The 26,490-nt window shown below is 52.9% G+C and overlaps 1 long non-coding RNA gene across 3 annotated transcripts in view; it reads right to left on the bottom strand.

Moving 5' to 3' along the window:
* The window catches only part of LOC309843112, a 1,054,942-nt gene that overhangs the window by 991,162 nt on the left and 37,290 nt on the right, over positions 1-26,490 (bottom strand). The window lies entirely within an intron of this gene.

The following is a 26,490-nucleotide window of genomic DNA, read 5'->3' as shown; positions in this document are numbered from 1 at the left end:
TCCCTCACTTCCTATAGTGTTCCCCGTCCCACTTTACCCATTCTGCAGGTACATGTCTTCCCACAGCGGGTTCCCCACAGCCTCACCGCGGCCACTGGCACACAGTGGCAAGGCTCCAAACCTTCACATCCTCCGTTTCAAGCCTTAGATGATTCTGCCTTCTCTGGCCATTCCCATTCATTCAACATAAGGTCTGGGTTAATTGAGCATCTGTATGTACCAGGCACTACTAGGCTCCATGGAGGGGGCCTCTGCTCTTCCTTACACGGGGTCCCTGTGGTTAAATCCAGACTCCTTAGCCCAGCATTTTAGGGCCTTCTTAGGCTGACTCCGGCCAGCCTTTATGGCCTCATGTTTCCCCTCGCTCCTCCCACACCTTGCATTTGCCACACTGACCGCCACTTGATGTTCCTTAAGTACCCGCTATTATTTTTTTCCAAATACACATATATTCCAAATATATGTGTATATATGTGTATATATTAAAATGTATTATTAAAATGCTGATCTCCACTCAGTCTAACTGAAGTAACACCAAAGATGGAAAGTAGAAAGTAGAAATATGTCCCCTACCTTGAAAATCCCATTCTCCAGAGATGAACACTATTAATATTTGGGTAAATATTCCCCCAGATTCTTTAAAAAACTTACACGTCCTAGCATACCACCCTTTGCACTCTCTCCTGCCCTGTTCCCTTGTCTGAGAAGTTCTCTATGGTCCCACAGGAGAAGTAGGGGCCCAAGGCTTACAACAAACACAGCACTTGCCATCCTATATTGAAATCATCTGTTCGCATGGTGTGCCTCCATCAGACTATAATGCAAGACGACATCTATGAGCACGGAGTTGTGACTGTCTTGTTCTTTGCTGTATTCACAATTCCTTGCGCGTAGTAGTCCTTCAGTAAGAATCTGTAGACTGCATGGTGGGTGGATGGATGGATGGGCGGGCAGGTGGATAGTTGGAAGGACAGGTGAATTGATGACAGGTGGGAACCCCTATGACATGCTCTGCAGAATTAGGGGGAAGGATTGGCACTGAATAGTGAAAAGGACCCCAGCTGGGGGTTAAGAACTTGGATTCTGGCTCTAGCCCCGCCTTCTCCCACTATGTAGCTTTACAGAAGTTCCAGCCTTCTCTTAAGCTTCAATTTCCCTACCTGGACCTGAATAGCGGAGCTGGGTAGCTCCCCAGAACCCTTCCCAACGGATGCTCCAGAATGCTCAGCTGGCCCTGGCCCAGCACTATTTCACACCTCCGTAATTACCCACCTGCATGCCTTTATTATAGAAATTGGAGTGGGGGCGGGGCTCATTAAATAAAGGGCAAAAGGAAATTGCTGGCTTGCCGAAATGACATTGTTGGCGTTAACTAGATTAACTTCTGAAATGAAAAGCCCACAAAAGCAAAACCAAAACAGAGAAGGAGCCATGGCTTCCGCTGGGGGCTCCATGGTTCCCTGCTTCAGGCTGCCTGCCCCCCAGCCCAGGTCTCGCGATCCAACCTTCCTGGTGAGGTCACGGGAGCCCCTTTCCTTGGTTCACACAGACTCCATCTCAGGGATGTCAGGAAAATGGCGCCAGCCACTGAGCCCCAGGGCGGGACTTCGGTAACTCCTCTCAGGAGTTCTGTCTGTAGGAGTCAGGAGGGCAACTAGACCCCCGGCAGAGCATGAAAGCCAGTATAGGGAAGCCACTGGCAGAGGGGTCTGTAGTCAAAGGATCAGAGAAGCAATATGGGAGCTGAGGGGTACCCCAGGGAGAAGACACCAAGACAAGAAAGAGGAGGGCATCTTCAGACAATCGAGGGCAGCCCTGCATGGCTGGAGCAGTGAGGGAACATGGCTGTTCCATTTAGCGATCTCCTCTGGTCACAATGAGACTTCTCATGATGATGGGGGAGCAGGCCCTAGAGGCTGGGCAGGTGACGGATGTACGAAGCGCCCATACCCAGTCGGGGACGCCAACATTCGAGAGCACCCGGTAGGCAGCGCTGTGGGAAGCTGCTGCTGACCCCCGCACTGGTTCCAACGGGCGCTAAGACGAAAACAGAAAAAGAAAACAGAGACAAGAGGGTCCGATGGACCGGGACTGAGGCACTTTCTTGGCTCACAAAATTTACAGTCTCAGGAGAGGCAGGCAGACCCAGGGAGAGGAGGCAGGTGACCCCAGCCCTGCCTCCAGGGGAAGGAAAAGAGGATCCCTGATGCCTGGCTAACGTTCCAGTCTCAGAGGGAGACAGCCAGTTCTTGTAAACATCCCAGAGCACCCAAGAAAAGTCCTCTCCTCGGATAAGCCTGAAGTCCTCTCTACCTCCCTGCAGAGGGCAGCTGAAGCGAGTTCCAGCAGGGAGAAAGTGGGGCAGCAACACTACCTGGTGTGTGCTTCCTCCAAATCAAGTACTTTCCATGCACTCCCTCTTTCATCCTCTAAGGAGCCTAGAGAGAAGAGTTTCTCTCTCTACTCATTCGACAAAGAAACTGAGGCCCACCCCAGCTCTCAAACTAGTGATCATCAGAGCTAGACTTTGCACTGAGGTCGCTCCAAATCTTGGAGCTCTCTCCCCATGTGTCTCTGTTCTCCAGACCCTATCTTTGCCCCTAAGAAGCTTATTGCCCGGTTTTGCTGGGAATCTGGTGACAACCCACTAGTTTTTCCCTCTGAGCTGCTGGGCATCAGGATAGTCAAATCAATAGTCCAACGATTATTTGAAACATGATTTGTTTTCCTAGCCGCCACCCCCAATGGGGGAGGGCATTTGTGCCATCCTATTTCCAAGGAGTGACATCTAATGACAGAATTCCAGGCACAGGACACAAGAGAGTCTTCCAGGCAGGAAGCCATCCCAGCACCTTTCGAACCTCATCCAGCTGCACAGCAGCCCACTTCTGGACCTGGAGGCTACCAGCACTCTCCTGGTCAGTCCTGGTCAGGATCACCTGAGGCCAGACTAGGTCACCGGGTATTAATCATTGTCAAAAGGGAAGTTAAACTGCAAGCCAGTTCATTAAAGATTAAGCTTCATCTCCGTAGCCCTGAGGGAAAGGGGGTTTGGGTGGAGAGCGAGGTCCTGTTGTAGGAGGTCACCTCCCATGAAAGCCTTCCGAGTGAGCCTGTGGTGAGGAGCTGGGAAGCCTGGGTTCTAGTCTAGTTCTGCCCTCTGCTTGCTGCGGGACTTTGGGCACAGCACTTCCCCATTCTGAGCTCCCATTTCTTCCTTCAATAAACAAGGAAAATTCTGTAGGTTTCCTTGTGATGCTCTAGCGTATGTTGCCTTAAGAATCATTTATCCATGCTTGCTTTTTCTCAGTCTATGTTTGCTCTGTACCCTCAGGTTGTCCAGTGCAAGTTCACTTACTGTTCACAATATCTGTGGCCATGGAAAGCTGGCAGAAATCACAACTCCACCAAGACCCGGAGTGCAGGGACTCCCATCTCTCTTCCTTGCTCCCACACTAGCCAGATTGCATCTCTGGCCCCGGAACATGCCCCCTTTGCTCTCTGGGAACTGGCCCAAGTTGTATCTGAAGGAAGCTCCTCTGAGCCCACTGCTCTACAAGAACAGAAATTCCCATTTGGCTGATTTCTGATACTTTCCTTTGGATCATCTCATCTCAATCGGATCACACAGGTCCTTCACAGACCTTGACCTATACCAAAGCAATTCTACAATATAAAATGAGCAGTCAGAGAACAGAGACCTAATCATTTTGTACTCTCTGTACAGTGCCGGTCAAGGGGCTCCAGCACTGACCATGAAAGGAAATGGCACCGTACGTGTCCTGCTATGAAGCCAGAAATTTCTACGAAGGTGGGACATCTGAAAACTACTGCGGCAAATAAAGACAGGCTCTAAAATAGGAGGGTAATAAGATAAGGAAGGCTGTTCGGATGGGCCCCTATTTCTCTCCCCTGCTGGTTCACCAAGTTCCTTTTAAAACGAGACAGAGCACTTTTCTGCCTGTAGATGGCAGCACTGGTCCCCTTCACTCCACAAGGGGGACCAGGATTTCACTAGAGAACAAGTGCTCCGAAGTTCAGAGTAGTACAAAACAAGAACAAAACAAGAGGAAACAGCTTCAGAACAAATATCCTTGCACACTGAGAAGTGAGCACCTCTGGTGAATTCTCAGAATTTCCCAAACCTCACTTAACTTGTAAAATAGCCCCTTCACGATCTAACTAGACACCACAGATCACCAATAACTTTCTAGGGCACTTTTGCAGAGGACAGAACCCTGGGTGGGAGGACACCGGCCGGCCAGCGGAGGGCCACAAATTGCCCCCTCTGCCAGTTCCGCGTCGGCCTGGAGTGGCTCAGCTCTGGGGCTGCTCTCCCCGGACATTGCCCCAAACTCCTACGTGTCCAGGGCTCATTACCTGCCGGGCAGGGCACTGCCAGTTACTGCTGCAGTAGGAACTCCTACCACCCTACTTTGCAGAGGGGAGACGGCGGATCCAAGAGGTTGCCTACCCAGAATATTCAACCTCCACCCCCTTGTACAGACGGAAGGGAGTCGAAGATTGGCGTTTGGTGTCACGTGGCAGATGGCAGACAGGTAGGTGAGGACACGAGGCGCACCTTGCAGCGAGCCACTTACAGAAGCTGCGTGACGATCGGGCCACTGACGAATGTACCCCACCCTCTGAGAAGTCCTGGAGAGGGAGTCGGGATGGCCCCTCGAATCTGATGCCAGTTCTGCTCTCTGCGAGCTGTGTGGCCTCAGGTCAGTCCTTTCACTTTTCAGAGCATCTGTACCCTTCCCCAAGCGGATGGCAAGGATCCAATGAGATAGTGGCAAGAAAAAAAAAGGCTTTTAAAAATATAAAAGCCCTCTTGGGGGTATTATTATTAATTATTATTATCATCCTCCTCCTCATTCTTCATGGTTATTAATGACCTGTTACCTGCTAGGGATCTGTCATCCAGGAATGTGGGTAAGCCCTCCTTGAATCTGTTTATATTCCCAGTCAGCAGCACCTCTCTGGCTCTTCACCCCCAGCCCCCAGCCCAGGAAGCTGCAGGCAGACTCCTCTGCCAGGGGGGGCCTGGATTTGAATGGCCTGTCTCTGTCTCTTTTGTGGGGTCCCTGGCAGCCGATGGAATTCAGCACAACAGAGCCTGGCTTCCTCCCCTGAACGCCATCTGCTCGCTCAGGTCTGTCAGGAATCTCAGGAGGAAGCAGAGGAAGGTATAGGTCTTGCCTTCTCAACCATCCTCCTCAAGCCCAGGAGCCCTGAGCAGGACCCCTTTTAAGTGCCTTGCTAGGGCTGAGAAAACAGGATCCAGACCCCAAAGCCCAGAGACCATCCAAGGACCAGGGTGCCACTTGCCCTCAAAGCCCATTTTCCTATGCACACCAGAGGCAAACTGTGGGACTCCTTTCTCAAAGACAATGCACAACCCAAAAACCTAAAGCAAGCCCAGCCAACTTTGGTGCCTATTCTGGAATGAGCTCTGCAGATTCCAAGCTGAATCAGACGTGGTGTGGTCCTACCCGCAAGTGCACAGTCTGATAGTGACTCTGAGGCATAAACCATCATCTCACAAGGCAGGTTTGCTGAAGCCTTGACTAGAGGATTCTAGAACAGCAAAAGTCCAGGGGCAGGCCCAGCTAGCTTTGCCTGGGACAATCAGGATAGGCTTAAAAAAACAAGGGTCTTTGAGTTAAATGCTAAGGGGTGGATAGGAATTTGCCTGATAAAGAAGGCAGTGAGCAAAAGGAGAGAATTTCTAGAGCAGGGAAAGTACAAACATGGGAATGGAGATGAGCTGGTCGGGGGACAGAGGAGTCCACCTGGGTGAGAACTGCGCAGGTCTGCATGTCACCAAGCCTGACAGATGCCCTTATTTCCTGATGTTGAGGGAAAAAAGTCCTGCTGACAATTAAAGTTTGGGACCCATAGGAAAACAAACTCCCTGACTCCCCTTAAGGGAAGGCCTCTGGATTTCTCAGTTTGTGAAGAACCCGGAAGAGCCTAGGCACCAATATATTCCCAGGCACAGGCCAGCATTGACTCTGTACTAACTGGGTCTTAGAACGTCTCAGCTGAGAAGGGCTTTCCAGACACGTGCTCCCTCCTTCCCTTAATACCCCTTTGCTGCTGGTAGGAAAACTGGAGAAAGAAGCCTCTTCCTCAAGAGTCAGGGGCGGGATGCGAGAGGAACCCAGGCCTCCTGCCCCTCCTCTCCTCTCTGCTCCCATAATGGGGTAGAGCTCACCCAATCCAGCTGGAGGAAAGCTCCAGACAAATTCAAGGTGATTGTAACAGTAGCATTTGCAGGCAAATTATACTCCATGAGCTAATTAGGAAGGGATTGGGGCCCTTAGCCTTAATTAATATCTAGTCCCTAACAACTTAATCCTGGGTGAGATCATAGTAGGGATTGCCCCTGAATGCCGAAATTCTTTCCTTCAACAAATCACCTATATAAATACATATATTTTAATAGCAGCAATTATAAAGTTCTCTGCCAACTTATGGGGCTGTTTAACATTCCTGGATCGAGGCCACCGTTTTTTTTTTTTTTTTTTTTCTCCCGGTCTCCTCCCTCCCCACAACCAAAGCCTAATGAATAGTAACGCTATTGTGGCTCGGGCTTTCCGTTTCACCAGTATCTCCTACCCAGTGGGTCTTCGCAGGGAGTTAATAAGCAGTCTGGGAGGACTGCCTGAGGAGGTCCCGAACCTAATGGTTAACTGCAAAGCCTAATCAGTATCTGCTTCCCACCCAGAGGCCCCCACAGCTACACGGTCCTGGTCCCTCCAGTAATGGATGGAAAATCAGCGATTTCCTGACAGTTAGCAACCAATTTTCCACCAATTAGAAGAGAGATGGTGGTCTCTGGAGGCAGCTGGATGGCGGCGTTGCACGGAACTGGAAGGAAGAGAGATGATCCTCGAAGCCCCAGGTAACCCAACGCTGGAACCAGAGCCCTCAGCCTCCCAGGTCAGCTGTGGCTCGTGTCCCGTGGGAGGCAGCTGCGCGGGGTGGGGGGGGCAGAGTCCGGGAGCTCTTCTCACTCCGTGCGCGATCCTCCTGCACCCCTCCTGGGCCAGCCGACTTGGGCTTCTCCGGCTGGGTCTCCCCTCCGTGCCCAGGATGGTGGAGAAGTTCCTCCAAGGCAATGGGTGTGGAGGCTTAATGACAGCAAACCCTCTGGAATTGGACACTTGGGCCTCCAAATCCTGGATCTGTCCCTTTTCAGTTGGGTGTGACCTTGGACAAAAATTTTAAATTCTCGGGGCCTCCATTTCCTCCTTTGTAAGATGGGGCTGGTCTGAGCACCTACCTGATAGGATCTGAAGACTAAAGGGAAAAAGTGTGGATAAAATGCTTTACCTCGCACACCAGGGTGCTCAGCACATAGCTGCTAGTATTATCTTATCACGATTTTCCTAAGGAACGATGCTATTACTCATCTACGGGAATAACAAATGTGTGCCAGGCATTGAGCTCAGCCCCGTGAGGACCACCACGCTACATCTTTGGATGGGAGTTCGCTGGCCCTCCCCCTCCTCACCCCAGCCCCCCCCCCCCCCCAGGGAAGCGCTGCAGTCCTCTCCTCTCTAGGCTGGTCTCTCACCCCTCCACCACCACCAGAGCCAATGTAGTCTTTCCAAAGGATGGATTTGACAGCGTCCATGTCACTAGCCGCATTTTACAGCTCGGGTTCCCTCCCAGGCCTCACCTTTTCCTCCCTCAGCACTCCGGCCCCCGCTCCTTAGGGTCCTAAAACAGAACAGCTCCACAGGCCTTCAGCATCCACCTCGAGTGTGGGCGAGGACTCCGTGGCAGGAACAGCAAGCTCTTGTACACGGTAGGCGCACAGGACACCCGGCTCTCCTCTGCTCCCGGGCCACAGCTCAGGGACAAAAGGAGGTGAGTAAAGACCTTGCTGACAAGCTTTTGAGTCATGAAAGAGAGACAGAGTCGCCCTCCATCATTTCAGCACTTATTAGATGGGATTGTACTCTCAATTCTTGGACAACTGGCCATTCCCCTCTCGGAATTGTAGCCAAATCAGAAATCAGCCATAGTCCCCCTCAAGGAGCTCAGTGCTGGGGCAGGGGAGAGGCAGTGATTGTTTTATGAGCACCCCCGGGCTCTGGGCTCTTGCTAGGAAGCTCTCGTGGACTGTCTTGCCTAGCACCTGGCGTCGGGCACGCATGTACCATATCATACAGACTGAGACCCTTCTGGAAGTGAAAGGGGGCACCCTCGCCAGCAGCCGAGGTTGATGGGCACAATTTAAGGCCGTCACAGGCTCGCTGGCACAGAGGGATGGCCTGTCTCAAAGGCACGTGTCCTTAATTCAGGAATGAGGTAAGGAGGCTTCAAGAGGTTAAGGACTGTGCCCACATTTACATCGCTCTCAAGAGCAGGGATTCGAACCAGGCCCTCAGCTCCTATCACATGCACAGATAATGAGATTCAAGGTGACACAGAGTGTTTCCTAAGTGAGGAAGGGAGACATGGGTCTAGGCTTTAGCTGAACAGGGAAGAGGGGCTTCGGCAGGGGAAGGGCTGCCGGCCAGGAGAGGACTAGAGCTGGAGGCGGGTGGGCATTCCGAAGCAGATGGGGAAAGACGCGCGGGAGGGAACGTGGGATGAGCGAACAGGTGCAGGCAGAGAGGGAGGGAGGTGTTTGGAAAGGAGTAAGGAGCTGGAGTTGAGGTTGGGGTGGGGAAGCAAGAGCTACGTTAGGGTTGTGCCCACAGACCCTGGTGAGGATGATCACGGAAGGCGAAGAATGTTAGGAAGGAAGAAATAATGGGGAAGGAGGAATGGCGCCTTGGCCTCAGCCCCTGCCTCCTTCACACACCAGCTGCCCCCTCCTCGCTCATGGGACATGTTTGCCCCGAAGCCTACTATGTGCTTCAGATACCCGTCCTTTTCCAAACAAACCTTCCACCCACCTGCCTCTTCCAAAGCAGGCTTGAAAGCCCCGTACCTCAAGTCCTCATCAAGGGAGGAAAGGGGCTGCAGAGTTTCTTGCTGTCATGCCTTGGACTGCTGTCCTCTAAGCTCTCCAGATTTGGGCAGGATGGGGGTGGTGACCAGGTCATGGTCACTGGGCAGTGCTGGGGTTCAAACAGCATCCTCTTCTCTCAGGCTTTGCTTTTCTCAGATTCTCGGAGTCCATCCCTGCTTTCTATCACTGCCAGTCTTGCCCAGCTGAGCCTCTGGCTCTCCTTCCATAGAACCCAGCCACCCTGAGGCTGCTTTCAAGAAGTTCCTATGGGAGGAGGTAGGTGTTATAGTCCAGAGCTGCTGATTTGGCAACTCAAAGGGTCCCTGGATGTCGAACTCTGGAATTGAGAGGGAGCTTTCTCATCTCCATACTGGGAGTGACTCCAGATGCTGCTTATTTATTTATTTATTTATTTATTTGTCAGAGAGAGAGAGTGAGTGTGGGAGAACACAAGCAGGCAGAGTGGCAGGCAGAGGCAGCAGGCAGAGCGGCAGGCAGAGGCAGAGAGAGAAGCAGGCTCCCCACTGAGCAAGGAGCCTGATGCGGGACTTGATCGCAGGACCCTGGGATCATGACCCGAGCCGAAGGCAGTGGCTTAACCAACTGAGCCACCCAGGTGTCCCCAGATGCTGCTTCTGACCCACGGACTCAGGTCTGGGCAGGTAAGGGTCTTGCCTGTGGAGAAGAAGGTCCACACCCAAAAGGGCCAGGCTTGGAGAGCACCCAGGGGTGTCTCTGCCTCCGGCACCTCCTTCAGCCACCCAGCCCACTCAGCCCGGTGTCCAGCTCTCCTCAAGCCTCCCAGACCCGTGCCCCATGGTCTGCCCAGCCCCATCCACTCAGTTCCTAGCTCAAAGCTTGCCACAGGGTGGTGACCCTGCTCCCCAGCCCCAAGCCCTTTGTCACAGGGGTCATTCTACCAAATCTGATCCTGTCCCTCCATAGCTTTCCATCACCAACAAGAGAAACTTCTGAGCATCTTCGCAGAGAGCCCGCAGGGGCCCTCCAGATCCAGGCCCCACCCGCCACCCTCCAGTCCCCCACTGTCACCCATGAACCTTCATCCCACCACTTATTCATTCATCAGATATGTGTCCAAGGCCTTCTTCATGCTAAGCCCTGGGCTAGCAGCTAAATCACCCCTCAAACAAGTCACACACCCAACTCCAACCTGTGTGTGTTGGGAGTGAGGGCTCCAGGAGAGTTCCCCACAGCCCCAAACAATTCTCCAAAGCTGGCAGGGGGGTGGGGGCAGGGCTACAGCTCAACTTAATTCTGACCCAATGGACCCAGAAGCAGCATCCAATTCCACAGTTTAAGGGCTCAATCCCACAAGACTGCCTCCATTTCAGAGGCCGGTCCCAAGTTCAGATTGTTTCTGTCCTTCTGACTGACCCGCCAATGATCAGAGGCTCCCAGCCCTCCATCCTTGGATTGAACTGATGCACTCGAGTGGCTCGCAAAACTCAGGAGGCCCATTTACTCACCAGATTACTGGTTTATTACAAAGGATATTAAAGGCTACGAACCAACAGCCAGATGATGGCATATGTAGGGCGAGGTCTAGAACAGAGGAGCCCCTGTCCTCACGGACTTTGGGGCATAGCACGGTGGCACGAGGAAGAGCTCTGCTTCCCCAGCCTGGAAGCTCTTGGGAACCTACATTTGGGGTTTTTTTATGGAGGATTCATTCCATAGGAAGGATCGATTAATGATTCGCTGTTGGCAGTTGTTTCGATCCGCCCCCCTTCCTCCCCCTGGAAATCAAGGGGTGGGACTGAAAGGTCCAACCCTCTCTTCTCTGTTGGTTCCGGGGGGGAGGGGGACGCAGCCCCCCACCTTAGTGCAGTCCAAAAGTCAGCTCCTTAACATAAAGTGGGGTGTGGTAGGAAGGGGCTTGTTAGGAATAACAAGACACCCATTCACTCTGATGGCTCTGAAGGGATTTCAGGAACTAAGGACGGGAGACCAAATGTTATGATAAAAGATGTTCCCGGTGCTCTTATCATCCAGGAAATTCCAAGGGTTTTGAGAGCTGTGGATGAAGACCAAAATTGCAAGAGGAGTATCTTTTGGCCATCTGAAGGACCGGATACAGACTTCCTCCGGATCACAATATCGCGTTCCCCGTTCCCCAACACTACACATTGCTGAGGCCTCCCCTCCTGGTCTCTCCTGTCTGCCGTGCCCTGATCCTCCAGCACCCGGACCCAGAGGCCCCATCCCATATGCCTCCAGGTTCCTGCGGCGGCTTATCACTGTCTGTTGGGATGGTTCCTGAATTCAGCTGGAGCTCCCTGAGGAGGGGGGTCAATTTTGAGTCAGTCCTGTGCCTCTCACGGCGAAAGAAACTTGTCTCCCTTCCCAGTTCCTATTTTCTAGGGCCTATATTTTTTATGATTTCTTCTCCTACGCCACCGCCCCCTTGCCTGCTGCTAGGCCTTATGATGCCTGTGCGTGCCTTGGGAAAAAATGCTGCTTCTTCTAGCGAGACGCAGCTGCACGCCAGGGTGCCTGTCTTGTGAGCGGAGGACCAGCCGGATCTTGGCCCCAGCTTGCCCCTTGGCCAGGCACCATGGTCCACAGCACACCCATAATGTCCTGTGCATTGTTCCCAACCCCCACCAAGATGCGGGTGGGTGTGTTCGGGAGAAATACCTTCAGCTCAGTCACACTAGCATCAAAAGCTCACGGGCAGGCTCTCCGCCAGCGGACTGCTTCCCCCAAAAAGAAATGAGAGTGGGAAAACTGACACAGTCATGGGAATTGGGACTGGTCTGCAGGTGGAAGGCACATGAGTCAGGGACTTTCCAGTCCTAGCGGTCACTTCAGTGATGCTGGTCATGGACAGGGCTGGGCTGGTCTCCCTTCCTGACCTCTGCACATCTGCACACAGAAGGGCACACGCACACACCCGTGCTCACTGCTGTAATCATTCATGGAAATGGGCTCCAGGAGATGAGCCTCAGAGAAGCTTGCCTGCCAGAGAGAGCGTGGTCTTCGACCAATACTCAAGGGTGACAGAAGTCCCACTGGACCCTACCGTGGTCAGAGGCACCAGGGGTTCCCTCGGGGACTTTCGTTGCTCAGACCAAGGCAGCATATCCATGCCATAATGGAAAGCCTGGGTCTGGGAGAAAGCAGCGCGGAGAAGAGCAGGCGCTGGGTAGACCTGGATGTCCCCACCTTGCCCAAGCTCTCCGGGCTTTCATGGGATGAGGGAGCAGATACACTCTGGGGGCCCAGAGAGAACTAGGACCACCTGAGGCCAGACCTGTATTCAGCATGAACTTCCCTGGGCACCTGGGAGCCTCAGTTGGTTAAGAGTTGACCTCGGCTCAGGTCATGATCCGAGGGTCCTGGGATCGAGTCCAGCATTGGGCTCCCTGCTCAGTAGGGCATCTGCTTCTCCCTCTCCCCGCCGCTCGTGCTCTCTCCCTCTCGCTTACTCGCTTTCTCTCTCAAATAAATACATAAAATCTAAAAAAAAAAAAAAACCCAAAAAACAAAAAAAAACAAACAACTTCCCAGGAGCCAAATTTCAGAGGTAGGAAGGAGACCCACCCTCCTGGGGGTATGGGAGCAAAGGCTAGACAGCCAGCTGTGGGCTGACCTTTAAGACCTTAAGATGTGAGTATTATCTTGTTTAATAGTTCAGAATGCTGTGAATCAGACTCTACATTGCTAATTAGTATATGATTCCAGTACTACCTTAAGGCATTTTTCCCCAGTCACGTGAGTGACTTTTTATTATGAGTAAGATTTTATTATTCCCTAAGTCTAGAACCTGAGAAACTTAGCTTTGTGAAATTACCTATGAGACAGCCATTTGTGTGGATTTTTCTTAAAGGTGTGTTAAGCACATGCTTTGTACTTAGGCACTAGGTATAGTATCTTATTGAAGTCTCACAATGTTCCTACAAATTCTGTGCTATTATTATCCTATATTTTAGACCAGGAAACTGAGGCACAAGAGGTTAAGGGACCTTCCCAGCCTCACACACGTAGTCTATAGTGGTTCTACCATTGAAACTGAGAGTCCCTATTCTTAGCCACCGTCTCAGGCTGCCTTTTGTAAGGCATTCCTTTTGTAAAAAGAATATACGCAGGAGGACAGAAGTGCCTGGGCCGGCCGAGCCGAGTTACGGGTCCTTCTGAGATGGCTGCTCAGCCTGACTCCAGTGGCCCATCTGAGTCCCAGCCCTGGGGCTAGGTCCTCCCCACCTTTCCAAGGAGTGTTCCCTCCATGATCTCAGGTCTTGAATTCCCCAGGCAAAGCCAGCCACATTCTTCGGGCTGGGGTCCAAGTTTATTTAAGAAGAGGAAAATGTTATTATGGAAATTACAACAGCTTTACAAAACAGAGCGTCCCTGTATCAATCCAGGACCACAAGAATGCTCATCAACTTAATAGCTTCCTGTTAGGAGTCTTTCAAGCTCCGCCTGAAGCTGGCAGGCAGCGGGGCCCAGGAGGGAGTCCGTCCAAGTGTCCAAGCCGCTGGGTGACGCTGCCCGCAGGATGAGTGGCAGAGCCCACGGAGGGGACCACAGAGGACGCCGCCCTGTCTCCCTGTCTCCTCGCGCAACCCCGAGCAAGACATCAGCTTTAGTTTGCCCCTTCTCAGAACTGGAGCCGTGGTGTTGGTGTTGGTGGTGTGGTGGTGATGGTGTGTGCACGTGAGCGTGGACGTGTGTGTGTGCATGCGTGTGTGTGTGGTACCTGTATGTGTGTCTGCTGGCGAGGAGCAGGGAGGAGAAGGCTGGGGCTCCTCCTCCTCCCACCCACCCCATTCCATCACCTCAGCCCAACTCAAGTAGGAACACGGTTGCGGATCCTGTCCTAGACCTTCTCCCCAGACGCAGTGTGATGGTCTGGATCTCGGCTCCTGGTAAGGGGAGGGCTTTAAGAAAGGGACTGCTTTCTTTACCTCCTAAGGGTAAGGAAGGAGAAAGCTAGGCCTTAACTCTTTTTTTTACGTGTGTGTGTGTGTGTGTGTGTGTGTGTTTTAAGGAAGAAAATAAAACCATTAAAGTCAAATTCCTGGGGCTGGGAGCAGCCAGGAGTCTGGCGCGTGTCTCCTCCTGGATAATTATCTGGCATTTAGCACCCCTCTTCCCAGCACTTGTAATTAGCAGGGAAATTAAGGTGCTGTCATCCTACCTCCCAGTTTCTCTCTGCTATGCCCAGAGGCCTGGGCAGAGGCCCTGAGCAGGGAGGAGAGCATCAGCATGGCAAGGACAACTGCAATTAGACAGCGGGAAGGACTCTCAGCTGAGAAGGGCCACTACGCAGGACAGCAGTGTGTGTGTGTGGGGGGGATCCCCTGGGGAGCACTTGACCTCCAGCCACAGACATCTCTCGTCTCCAAATTCCTGGACCACGTGCACGCTGGAGCACGCCTCTCTCCGTGGGAGTTGTCCTGGCTTGGATGAGCAGACTGTGCTCCAGTGGGGGCTCATTCACCAAAATCCTCACAGAGAGAGGCTTCTTTGGGGCCCGCCTCTATGCTGAACTCTGAGCGTAGAGCCAGAACCCCCCCCCCCAGAACTGGAAGTGCTCCCCAGGGAAGAGGCAAGGCATCTGGCGAGTACAAACATAGCACAGGGTTGAAAGTGACAAGAGCTGAGGGAGAAGGGACCAGCTACATAATTTGGAAGGACCTAGTGAAAAATGAAAATTATTGGGGCACCTAGGTGGCTCAGGTTAAGCACCTGCCATCAGCTCAGGTCATGATCCCGGGGCCAGGGAGCGATTAAGTCTGCTTCTCCCTCTGCTTCTCTCCTTCCCTCTACTTGTGCACGTGTGCTCTCTCTGACAAATAAATAAAATCTTTAAAAAAATGAAAATCTTTGAAATTATAATTTAAAACCAGCACCAGCAGAGAATTAAACCAAGTGTTGGTGGGGGGGGGGGGCTTGGTGCTGCACCGGCTGTGTGCCCAGGGAGCTGGAGGGAGGGCAGTGGAGGTCTTGCCAAGTGAAGAAAAACTCTCCGAGGAAGCAGCCTTTGAATTGGTCTGGTTCAAGGTCAGTATTTGCTTAATATAATCAGTTTTGCTTATCTGGCCAGTTTTCTCATCCTCTAGGACCCCACTCTGCCCCCTCCTCCAGGAAGCCTTTCCTACTAACCCTCTGAGACTTCCCCACCCCATCCAAGCCTCCACTTCTCCAGACCACCTAGTTCATTCCATTACAGATGACCTGTTCATGAATCTGCCTCTCCCACCAGCATGGATTCCCTAAGGACAAGGTCTGCACCTTATTCCCATCTGCCTCCTCAGTGTGCTGTGGGAGGCCTGGGCACACACGACAGGTGCCCAACGGTGATTGATTGAACAAAGGACTGAATGAATGAGCATGCCCAGAGGGAGCAGCTCCGGCAAAGGCCTCCTTTGACTGCAATGCGGGAACATGAGGGTGAATCCTTACTGGCCAGGCTGAAGAGTTAAACTGGCATTCGATCAGGAAGGCCCTATGTGACGTCAAGGTCGGGGTGCTCTCTAGGAAGCTCCGAGCTCTTACAGAGTGGTCTGGCTGCTTTGCTTTGGATGATGTGGGGTGGGAGTGTGGAGGAGCAAGAAACTTGGCAGGCAGCGCCGTCAGAAAGCTGTAACCATGATCCATGCAAAAGGTTAGGGTGACCGGGATCCAACAACAGCCATGGAAATGGAGAGAGAGTGGAAGAGCTGGTAGGGAGCTTTGAAGCCCCAGCCACCCTGGTGGCAGCAACATCAGGTCACCAGCCAGCAATTCCAATTATTCGTGGAAATCAGTCTCCATCCATAGAGGCTCAGATAATACTCGTGCCCAATAATGGATGGGGAGCTTAGAGAGAGGAGATAAGAGGGGCCCACAGCACGCCGTGAGCAGGTGGGGCTTTGCAGGCAGGGGAGGAGTCATCGGAGGTTATCAAAACATCCCTCAAATAGCAAAGGCTCCAAGGCTGTCTGCCCAGTGGTGAGCATGGAGGGGCACAGCGGCTCACCCCGTGCTTGGGAGACCCAGGCCTAGTGACCCTTGGACGTTTCCTCAGCAGCAGGGGTCAACAGAATAGTCCTGCTGACCTGAGATTCATACTGGAGGTCCGGTGCCTTCTGCTGAGAGGTGGGGAGCAAGGAAGAAGGGTGTGGAGCAGGTGGGGTCCCCTCTGAGGGCCCTTTGTTCCCTGATTTTGGGCAATCCCAAGTCTATGAGTCACCACAGGGGCATTTCGTCTGTAGGATGAAGAAATGAATGGTCTGTTCTCCAGCACTGGACAGGTGCGTGGGGGACAGAGGGGTGTTACCAACTTGTTCTGAGCTAGGCCAGGAAGGCTGTGTGTGTGGCTGCCTCAAATCCTTCTACACACGCCGGGAAGGGACCCACTGAGCATCCCCCCTTCTGAGACAGGAGTGGGAATGCAGGTGAGCTCGAGCTTTGTCCTGGGAAGAGAAAGAGAGAAAGAGACACTGGGGCTTCCCAGAGCAGGGAGGGACCAGGAGGGAGAAGCTGTGACAACCAGATGAGCCATCAGAGGGGGAATGCAAGAGAACTGTAAAAACCAATAACTTGGGGGCGCCTGGGTGGCTCAGTCACGAAGCATCTGCCTTTGGCTCAGGTCATGATCCTAGGGTCTTGGGATCGAGCCCCACATCAGGGTCCCTTCTCAGCGGGAAGCCCATTTCTCCCTCTCCTGCTCCCCCTACTTGTGCTGTCTGGTTCTCTCTCTCTCTCTCTCTCTCAAATAAATAATCTTAAAATCTTAAAAAACAATCAATAACTGGTACTTACACGGCACTGACCACTGTGCCAAGCACTGTCTTAGGAGCTTCCTCAGAACTGACCTGTGCCGTCCTCACAACCGTCATTTAATAGAAGAAGAAACCAAGCCTCCGAGCAGAAGTAAACTTTCCCAAAGTCACAGAAGCTGGAGCAGGGCATGCAAACCTGGAAAGCCCAGCTCTATTTTATCACTACCTTGAAATGACGGCCCACTGACAAAGGGCTTGCTACGTACCAGGCGCCAACTTCCCTTGGCCCCTAGGAGAGGTTAGCATCCCCGTCCTACAGAAGAAAAAGCTGAGGCTCCAAGAGGTGATCGTTTACACTCCCATTTTGGGAAAGTGGCTGAATGGGGACCTGAATCCATACCTGTCTCAGGTCTCCCAACCTCTAGGTTTTATCGGTCAGGGGTTGTGCGGGTGGACTCTTAGAAAGCAAGGGATGGGGCATCTCCAGGGAGGGCAGGATGACCCAAGGGGCCCAACCCTCCCACGTTCCCCAGACAGTGGGGTGGAGGCAGTGGGAGGTTGGCCTGAGAGGCCCCATCTGCCGACACTCAGGGCTGGGAGGAGATAGCACCTTTTATCTCTGCAGAGAGTTCAAGAGTTTACTCCCACCCCAGGCAGTGAGGAGGCTGATGCCCATTCTTGGAGGGCGTCCAACGACAGGACAGATGGGGAACACTTCCTTCCCTCTCCTCCAACACTCAATGCCCTCTACGCCCCACCAACATCAGAGGCCAGCACTCAGAAAGATGCTGGGTCCAGTGGAAAGTCTCCAGCTCTGAGCACGGGGCTGGGGATGGGGAAGTGGCCAGTGGCAAGAACACAGGTCTAGAGCAGGGCGCATTGGTGGTGTGGGGGTAGCCCTGGTTCCACCACCTTCTGACCGTGCGACATCAGTCATGATGCCCCCCCCACACACCCCGAGGCTCAGTTTCCTCTTCTGAAAAGCTGAATGATCATTCCTATGTTGAGGGCTTGATTCAGGGTAAAACAGAACGATCATGAATTTTGGTCCCCTGGCTCACAGCCTGGCCCACAGCTGGGGCTCTAAAACGACCCCTTTCTAGTATTACCACATGAAGTTGACTTCGCCAGTGAAATAAAGTCCATTCCAATGTCCCAAAGACAGAGAGAATGATCTCACCCTCTCCTCAGGATTCTTCTGAGCTCCCCATGCCCTACAGGGGTGGGTACACCCTCAGCTTGGCATTCAGGGCTCCCTGGATCTGCTGGCAACCTGTCTCCAGGCTTCCTTTGCCACCTCCAGCCCTCTCCAGGTGACTCATTCTTCCTGAACAAAGCAGGCCCTATCTTTGTCTCCCAGCACATCCTTCAAGGCCCAGATCACCTGGTGTCTCCTCTCTGAAGCCGCCCCCAGATCCCTGCAGGAGGATGAATCACAACTCTGGGCTCCCACAGTTCTGAGCTCATTCCACTCTGTGTCGTGTGTATCTGGCCCGCATCTGCCCCTCCCCACCCCCCAGCAGACTCTGAGCTCCTGTAGGGCAACAGAGGGGATCCCTGTCTTCTTGTAAAATGCCTGACACAGAGTTTGTTCTCAGTAAATGCTGTTTAGTGGAGTCATTAACTAATCAAATAGAATATTCTAGATTCAGAGATCTCCAAGCTAGCAGAGACTTAAAGGTCACCCAGTCCGGATGCCTCATGTTCTAGATGAAGAGGCAGGGGCATGGGGGAGGGGTTGCATGTGGGCTGCGGAAGGACAGGCCTGAGGTCACGATGCAAGAGAAGGGAGGAGGCTTGAGAATGTGGTTCTCCACAGCACAATGAAGGCAAGGGTTGTTAGTTTGTTCACAGCTGGATAGACAAAGACCTATCAGTGGCTCCTGTTGCCCTCTGGATAACGTTCAAATACATTTTTCTTACTCCCTAAGTCATTTCTAATGTGGTCCCAGCCAAGCTCTCTACCCTTACTTCCAGATGCTTCACACTCAGTGTATACTGTGCTACTCCAGGACCTGGGGCAGGTCCTTCTCTTGCTTCCAGTCCTGCTCTGTTCTTCTCTGTGGCTGGAACACGCGCTCCTTTGCACGGGACACTCTCTGCTCCTTTGCCTGCAAAATCCTATATCCTCTCTACACTTACAAAATGCAAAATCCCAATCCTCTCCACACTTACACCAAAATCCTTCTAGTGTAAGTGTAGAGAGCACCTCCTCTGAAAAGGCCCCTTCGTCCCCTCTACTTTCGCCCCCAGTGATCCCCTCTGCGTCATGAGCCTGCAACTCTCTGTCTACATGTCTCTCTCCAGAGACTGACAGTCTTGTTCCCCCAGTAACCAGCCCAAAGGAATAATGTATGAATGAGTGAGTGAATGAATGAATGAAGCATAGGGAGTTGAATGCTGGACCTCAGGCAGATGCTATTGATCTCAAATTAACTCCAGGACCTGTGGCAGGGGAAAGGCACTGAGCTGAGAGAGGGGAGAAGGAAGGGTGGGCTTTCGGATAACCAGCAGAGATGGGGCTGGGAGAATGTTCTCAGCGGAGGGAATAGAGTTCCCCAGAACCCAGGGAAACAATGTTCACTTTATTGACTTGCGCCTTCTTTCTTTTTCTTTGGTCCAGTGACCTTTATTATTCATGGCAAACCTCTGAATCACTGAGGGAGCGTCTGGGACAAAGCAAGTCCTGGAAACAACCAGTCAGCCCTGCAGCCCTAATGAGCCTTCACTGCCCTGTGTTCCCGTCCTCGGGCTCCGTCCGCTGGACTAGAAGGGCACCTGGGCTTCGTGAAGGGGGAGGAGAGCTATGGTGGAAGGCACAGAATATGGAAAGACCTGGAGGCCAGAGGGAGTGTAACTCCTTCGGGTGACACTAGAGACTTTGGGGAGAGGCAGAGAGGAGCCCAAATGAGGAGCGGGAGCTGTGGTCGAAGACCTGGATTGCCGGGCTAAGGGCCTCAGGCATTTAGCAGGAGTTCAGTCCCTCCACCCCACATGCTCGGCACTCTCCCTAACCAGTCCCCACCCAGACAGCTTACAGCCTGCAGGGGGTCGGGGTGGGGGACACTCGAGTTCAGTGTGAACAAAGGCCTGACAGCGGGGACCACAGCAGGGGCTCTAACCCCACACATCAGTCTGGAAAGACTTTCCTGGCAGTGGGTACTGAGCCGGAATTTGGACAGCAGATAGAACCGCCTTTTCTTCCTTTCTCTCTTTCTCTTTCTGTTCCCTTCCTCCATCCTGTCTCTTTTTTTCCTCCCTCTCTCCCTCTTTCCTTCCTTTCTTCTTCCCTTCCTTCCCCGACCCATTCCCTTTCTTTCTTTATCCCAGTTTCCAAAGGTTTTATTGGCAAATAGATTATAGAAAAGAAAAGTTGATCCTACAGCTTCCAAGCCCATGGAATGAAGAGCTGTGTCAGGGGACACGCCAAGTGGTGCCAGAGGGGACTGCTGCTCTGTCCCTCCGTTATTCATAGATCTTGGGAAAAGCGCAAGACTTGGAGTCACCAGTTCTTTGGGCGTAAGCTGTAGGCTCATTTTTTATCTGCACTTTTTCCTGAATCACCTCTAGGAATGATGTTCTTCCAAAACAAATGCAGAAGTCCCCGTGAACGGCATCCAGCTTAGATCCCCCTGGGTTGGTGTCCCAGGCATCTGTCTGAGCACAGGCAGCCCTTCCCAGATCACGGCCACAACTGGCCCTACATTCATGTATGTCTCTAGCCCCAGACACAGTGGGCGGTCTTTCAGGGCTGCTTCAGGTGTTTTCGGAGGCCTAAGAAACATTGGGGCCACAGGGCAGAATCCTTCTGTTCCAAGTGCTTGATGACCTCACCCAGCAGGCTGTACTGCAGGCCCTCTGGCTTGGTGGCAATGGATGTATTCTTGAAATTGGCCATGGCCCTAGAGGCTTGCTGGGGAGGGTGGTGGGTGCACCACCAGGCCAGAGCCAAAGGCTATTTCTTCCTTGTTCTCTGCTATGCCTCAGGGCCCAGCACAAAGCTTGACATGTGGTAGTTGCTCGTGATATGTTTGCTAATAAGTAAAGAGATCTTGGGAGACCTTAGATGGCAAAATTTGGAGACTATTTGGGCCAACTCAATGAGAGTCAGAGAGAGCCATCCTTTCCCAAATCTTCCCATGGAATCTGCTCAGCAGGAGGAAGACAGACAGAAGTGGGCTCCGTACCCTAATCCCATCCCCAGAGCAGAGATTTCCTCCCTGACACCAGACAGCACAGAGACACAGACAGATGCTCCCGTTCTTCCCCCGCACCCTGCCCCGCCATACAGGGGTCCAGCGGCCTGCGCTCTGCCATCCTGGCTCTTCCCAGGCTGGGGAGGCCAGGCCCTGCCTGGCTGGGCCATGACAGCAGGATCTGAAAGCCGGCTCCACTTTCTCAACAAGGCAGAGGAGGGTCTGGGGTGCTCCTTCCCCCTCTGCTGCAGCCAGACGGAGCCCCAACTGGGCTTGGTGCCAGAGAGATAAGAAGATCCAGTCATTCTCAACTTGCCACAAACTTGACACTCAGTTCCAATTGCAGAAAAAACAAATCACCTTCCACTCTTGAGACACCAGAAAACCACAGTGGCTCAGCAATCAGGACCCTAAAAGAGCACTCATCTGACCTCCCTGCCCTGGGCTCTGCACCCATTATGCAAGTGGGGAAACTGAGGCACAGAGACAGGCAGGGAACTGACTGGTCTCACACTAAAAGTCAGTAAGAGAGCTGAGGCTGAAAACTCAGGTCTCCTGCTTACTGGCTTCATACACTTTCCAACCCCCTACATTAATAAATGCCTAAGAATTCATATCCATACTCGCAAGGAGCTTTTGCTCCTTGTATATCTCCTAATATCTCTTGTATCTCACTCTGCTAGCATACCTCCTATGACATGGAGCTCAGCACCTCTGAGCAATTTAGATAGCACTCGATGTTAGAAAGGACTTCTGTACCCATAGTCTGAACCTGATTCACTACCCTCTCGGACCTTGTCTGAGAACTCACAGGGCCTGGAGAGATTAACATGGAAGGAAAAAAATAGAAAATGCTTTCTTACTTGGAATTCTCTGGGAGAGAAGAAAGCAGACTAGCAATGCTCTTCCTGCAAGAAAAGCCTTGGCTTCGGGCAGGAAGGTGTTGGGCGTGGGGGGGTACCTTTTAGACCCTGTTTTCCAGAAGACTGGAGAGGGGCACAGGTCAGGAGCTCAGAGTTTGGATGGTGGGGATTTAGTTCTATGGGGCAACTTGTAGTAAAAGTGAGCAAACCTGGTAATCCTCCCCTGGGACACCCCCAAATCATTGCTAAGGTGACAAAATGTTGCAAAATTCCCAAGGCAATTACATTTTCCTAGAAAAGGGAGAAGGCAAAGTTTTGTGTGGGGGACTGATGTTTAGACATGGTTCGCTCTCTCATGAGGAGGGACAGAGAAGCCTGACAAACAACTGTGAAACAGCTGAACCAGCTGAGGTTAGACGAAGCTCTCTCCAATCTTTTAGAAGCATGGGAATTCCAAGGAGCAGATGGATAACGTACAAGGATTATCTGTGTCACTCATTCATCTCTTTATGCCTCCATTTGAAGGGTATTTAATGACTGCTCCCAATGTGCCTTAGGCCCCAGAGAGGCTATTATGAACAGACCCAGACCTGGTACCTTGGATGCTCTGCCCTATATTTGTGGTTAATATCTCTTGTATGGGGGTCCTGCCTCCCCACAGAGTTTGCTGGAGCCTTTATCTGCCTCGTCTCCATCACACACCCTTCGCGCTAAGCCCGTAGTGATCTATTAGAGGCTCGGTGGGGGAGCAGGGTTTTATCAGCTACATTTGCTGCTCAGTCACTGAATCGGGTAAACACAGCAATGGCTCAGTTGTCACGTGCTTCCCAGTCCCTGGTGCTGACTTAGGCAGACCCGGAGGCGCTGATAAACTTGAGGTCATCAACTCTCTCCCTCAGCCTCCAGATCAGGCTAAAACCTGGGCATGGTCAATGCGAGGGCGTAGGAAAGAGGAAGAACAGATGTCTGGGGGGCAGGAGACCTGGGTTGGAGCTGGATTCTGCCACTGGCCCGCTGTATGGTTAGCAACCGTTGGAAGTTCCATGGATAGCAACTGGAAAGCCCTCTTTCTCCTTGATCCTCTCAACAACCCATGAGTTAGGCATGAGGGAGTCTATTATCCCCATTTTACAGAGGAGGACACTGAGGCTCTGAGAAGTCAAGTGGCTTGCCCGAGGTCACGGAGCTGGTGAGTGGTGGCTCCAGAGAGTGAGGCCAGATCCTCTGGTCCCAGAGGCCTCCTTCTCTCCACTGCAGCAGCCTCTGTTGTGCCCCACTGACAGGAGCACCAGAGCTGAGCAGACTCATGAACTGGTGGCCCGAGCCTCCCAGCTCCCTCTGCCCCCACGATGACCTGCTGGCTCTTCTGTCCCCAGCACCACCAGCCCGGGACCAAGGGGAGAGCAAGGAGAGGGACTGAAGATGGAAGGGTGAGTACTGGGGCTAGTGCTCCCTAATCCCCCATACCAGAGTCTCAGCTGCTGTCTGGTCTGCCTGAGAAACAGGCTCCCGCCCAAAGTCGGCCCCCTGACAATCTGTCCATCATTCCCCTGGGTGAGCCCCTTCCCAGGCTCCCGTGGCCTCCAGGCCTGCTGGGACCCAAGCAAATGGGCCACGTGTAGCTGGGCTCTGACAGGGAAGAGAGGCAGCCCCTTGGAGGCCAACAGCAGATGGATCCATGTCTGAGGAACTGGCCAGATCTGCTTCCTGCATTTTGGACAGATTCTCTGAGGCCTTTGTCCCAACCCCAAATTCTTCAAGCTCCTTTCCAAAGCTTTCTGGGTTTCACTGGGTTTAGGAGCTGTGACGTCTTGTCAGGCAAGTCTCCCTCCCCCAGCCTTCATCCTCACCTCAGCATGAATCAGGAGCTCATGGCCTCACCTCCGGGGCTGGGCTCCTTGGCTGGACATAGGCGGCCACCACACATCGTGCCTGTCACATCCTGTTGGCCCCCAAGCACCTGAAACCAGGAAGAGAGGAGGAAGGGAGTGAGACCCAAGCTGACAGGGTCGGGTCAGGCTGACAAGGCAAATCCATTGAGGAGGGTGACTTTCCAAGCACAGGCTGCCCGGTTGAGCAGGGAGACCGTGGTGCTGGGCCTCTGAATAACAAGACGGTCCCTCATTCTGCTTCTGTGGCAGACCTGTGCTGGGGCCTGGATATGGTCCCGCTACCGAAAGGTTTTTTCTAGACCGGTGGAGACAATGGTTCAGTAAACAAATAATAAAGAACTGGTGATACTGAGGGGCTGAGGGGAGCCCAGGGTAGACAGAAGGCCTAAGGAGAGGCAAATTCTTTTTTTGGAAAGAGCTGGGACCCTGACCTCGGAGCTGAATTCCGGTGGCATCCCGCCATTGTTCATGGACTTCTCAAAGTCCCACTGCCCTATCTGTAACTGGGGTGACGTTATTACCCATCCTACAGCCTTGTCCCAAGGACTGGGCAGTAAAGTGCTTCATAGGATGATGGCTTCTGGGGGGCCCGAATGGTCTTCTGAAAGAGGCGGTGCTTGGAGGACAAATGGAAGCTGTCCCACTAGTTGGTCAGGAAGCAGGAGGGTGTCCGACCACTACGGAACGTCAGCTGAGGACACTTGAGAGCAGGTACAGGCAATACATCCCCAGAAGCCCTCCCTGGGCCCACTCTCCTTGTGGCGTTGTCCTTGTCTGTCCGCACCTGCTCTGAGGCTGTGAGTTGTTGGAGGGCCCGGGCCCACTTCACTCACTCCGGCATCTGCAGCATTTGCTGCTAATGGCACTCAGAATACATACCAGAATAATCCATGAGTGGCTCTGCAAAGCAAAAAAAAACAAAAAACAAAACAAAAAAAAACCAAGAGAAAAGTGACAGCAGGAGAAGAGCTGGAAGGGAACCGACAAGTTTAGGGCCCCCCTCCACCTTCATATGCCAGGCACTAGGCTGGTTACTTACGTGTACGGGCAGGTTAATACCCCCCAAAACTGCCATGTATATTATTTCTTCATTGACAGATAAGGAGATGGAGGCTCACAGAGGCCCCGAGACTTGCTAGAGATAAGGCAGCTGAAAAGCCGCCCCACAAAACTCAAGGTCCCATTCATGGATCTGCCAGGCCCTTTTCAGCATGCTGGGCTCCTTTCAGTTGGCATAAGGAAATTTGGTCAGAGCCTCAAGACCCAGAGAACAGCCTCTCCCCACCCGTGCTCTACCCTCACCCCAGCTGTGCAAACAGACTCCAGCTGGGACATTCTAAGAAGGGTAAGGAGGGTCTGGCAGGTCTGAAAGGTCAGGGTGAGCTGGGCTTTCCTGAGAAGAACTCCCAACCCAAGGTGGCCTAGAATACATGCTTCTGCAGGCTTGCTCAGGATGGGGGCTGAGAGCCTGGCTGGCTGCCTCCAGATGCTGTGATCTCAGCTGGCAGGATGACTCTAAAAATCACTCCAGGGCAATAGGACGCCTCCCTAGTCAGCCCTGCATGGCCTGGACTCTGTGTAAATTCACAGGTCTTGAAGCAAGCCCCAGGTGTTTGTGATATCAGAGGTCACGTGCCTCCCACTACCACCACCACCCCCCACCACTGGGAGCCATGCAAGGGACAGAAGGCACGGAAACCCTGCTGGCTTGCTCCCCCTGCCTGCCCAGCCCTTTCTCTTTATCCTCTTTGCTCCAGAGTCTTACCTTCCAAGCGCTCGTTTCATTCACCCCTTCTCTCCCTCCAAGGCCCACGCAAGGCTAGAGGTTGTTATCCTAAGGGTCCTGTCACCAGTTCTGTAGAAATCCTTGGCAGAGAGTGCGGGCTAAAGGAAAGACCTCCCTGAAAAGAACACAGCACAGGATGCTCCCTGTCTGGCACCACGGTCAGGGTCAGAGCTTTCCCACCTGCCATTGCAGAGGACAAGTTCCTGGGTTGAGTGATTTTGTTTCTGAAGGACCAGATAATCCACTTGCAGGAGGACTTGGGGATGAAGATTGATTCGTTCACACTAAGACAGACACAGGTGGCACCGATGCCCTCCGGTGACAGGCACATGGGCTTCCCACGCGCACTTGGCTCTCGGGCCCACACGGTCTTGTGCGAGCCACCCAGAGAGCTGGGGATGCACCCTGCCCCAGGGCTGACACCGGCAGAAAGGCAAGCAGAACCTGATCCCCAGATCCCTGCCACACCTCCCCAGAGGCTGCCTGCAAGCTCTCCCTTTTCAGATCAGGCCGCTAGGAGTCTGGAAAGCAGTGTCTGCAGGAGGGAACCTCCCAGCCCAAAAAAGCCACACCCCACCCCTCCCCGGGGTGAGGTGCCTGGAGGCAGCCAAGCCACAGGGGACGCTGGAATGCATGAAGATTTTATCAACCCTCCACAGACATTTGATGTTCCCCTACCGTGTGCGAGACCCTCAGGATGGGAGATGGGGTGGCAGAGGGACCCCAGAGTCTGGCATCAGAAAGCATGGGCCTTGCCATTTCTTACTCCCATCATGCTAAATTTCAAGTGCGAACATCATTCGCTCACCAAGAGTGTGTCGGCGGTGTTCACAGGAGTTGTTCGATCTCACCCACTTCTCTATGTGAGAACAGGGATCCAACATACACGCCATCGGTCCGCGGTGCACACGGCGGCCCCCACTGGCTCACATGTAGAGCAGATTCAGAGCAGTACCCATCTCACAGGGTTGTTGGGAGGATGAATTGACCCATGGAAAATTCTTAGAACAGTCCCCGGCACCAAGTAAGCAGTCAGTAGGTCCTTG

Source organism: Mustela nivalis, assembly GCF_964662115.1.
Source record: "Mustela nivalis genome assembly, chromosome: 10".
In the NCBI taxonomy this organism is placed as follows: Eukaryota; Metazoa; Chordata; class Mammalia; order Carnivora; family Mustelidae; genus Mustela; species Mustela nivalis.
Note: the sequence above shows the minus strand (reverse complement) of the source record. Positions and strands in the feature narration are given on the sequence as shown.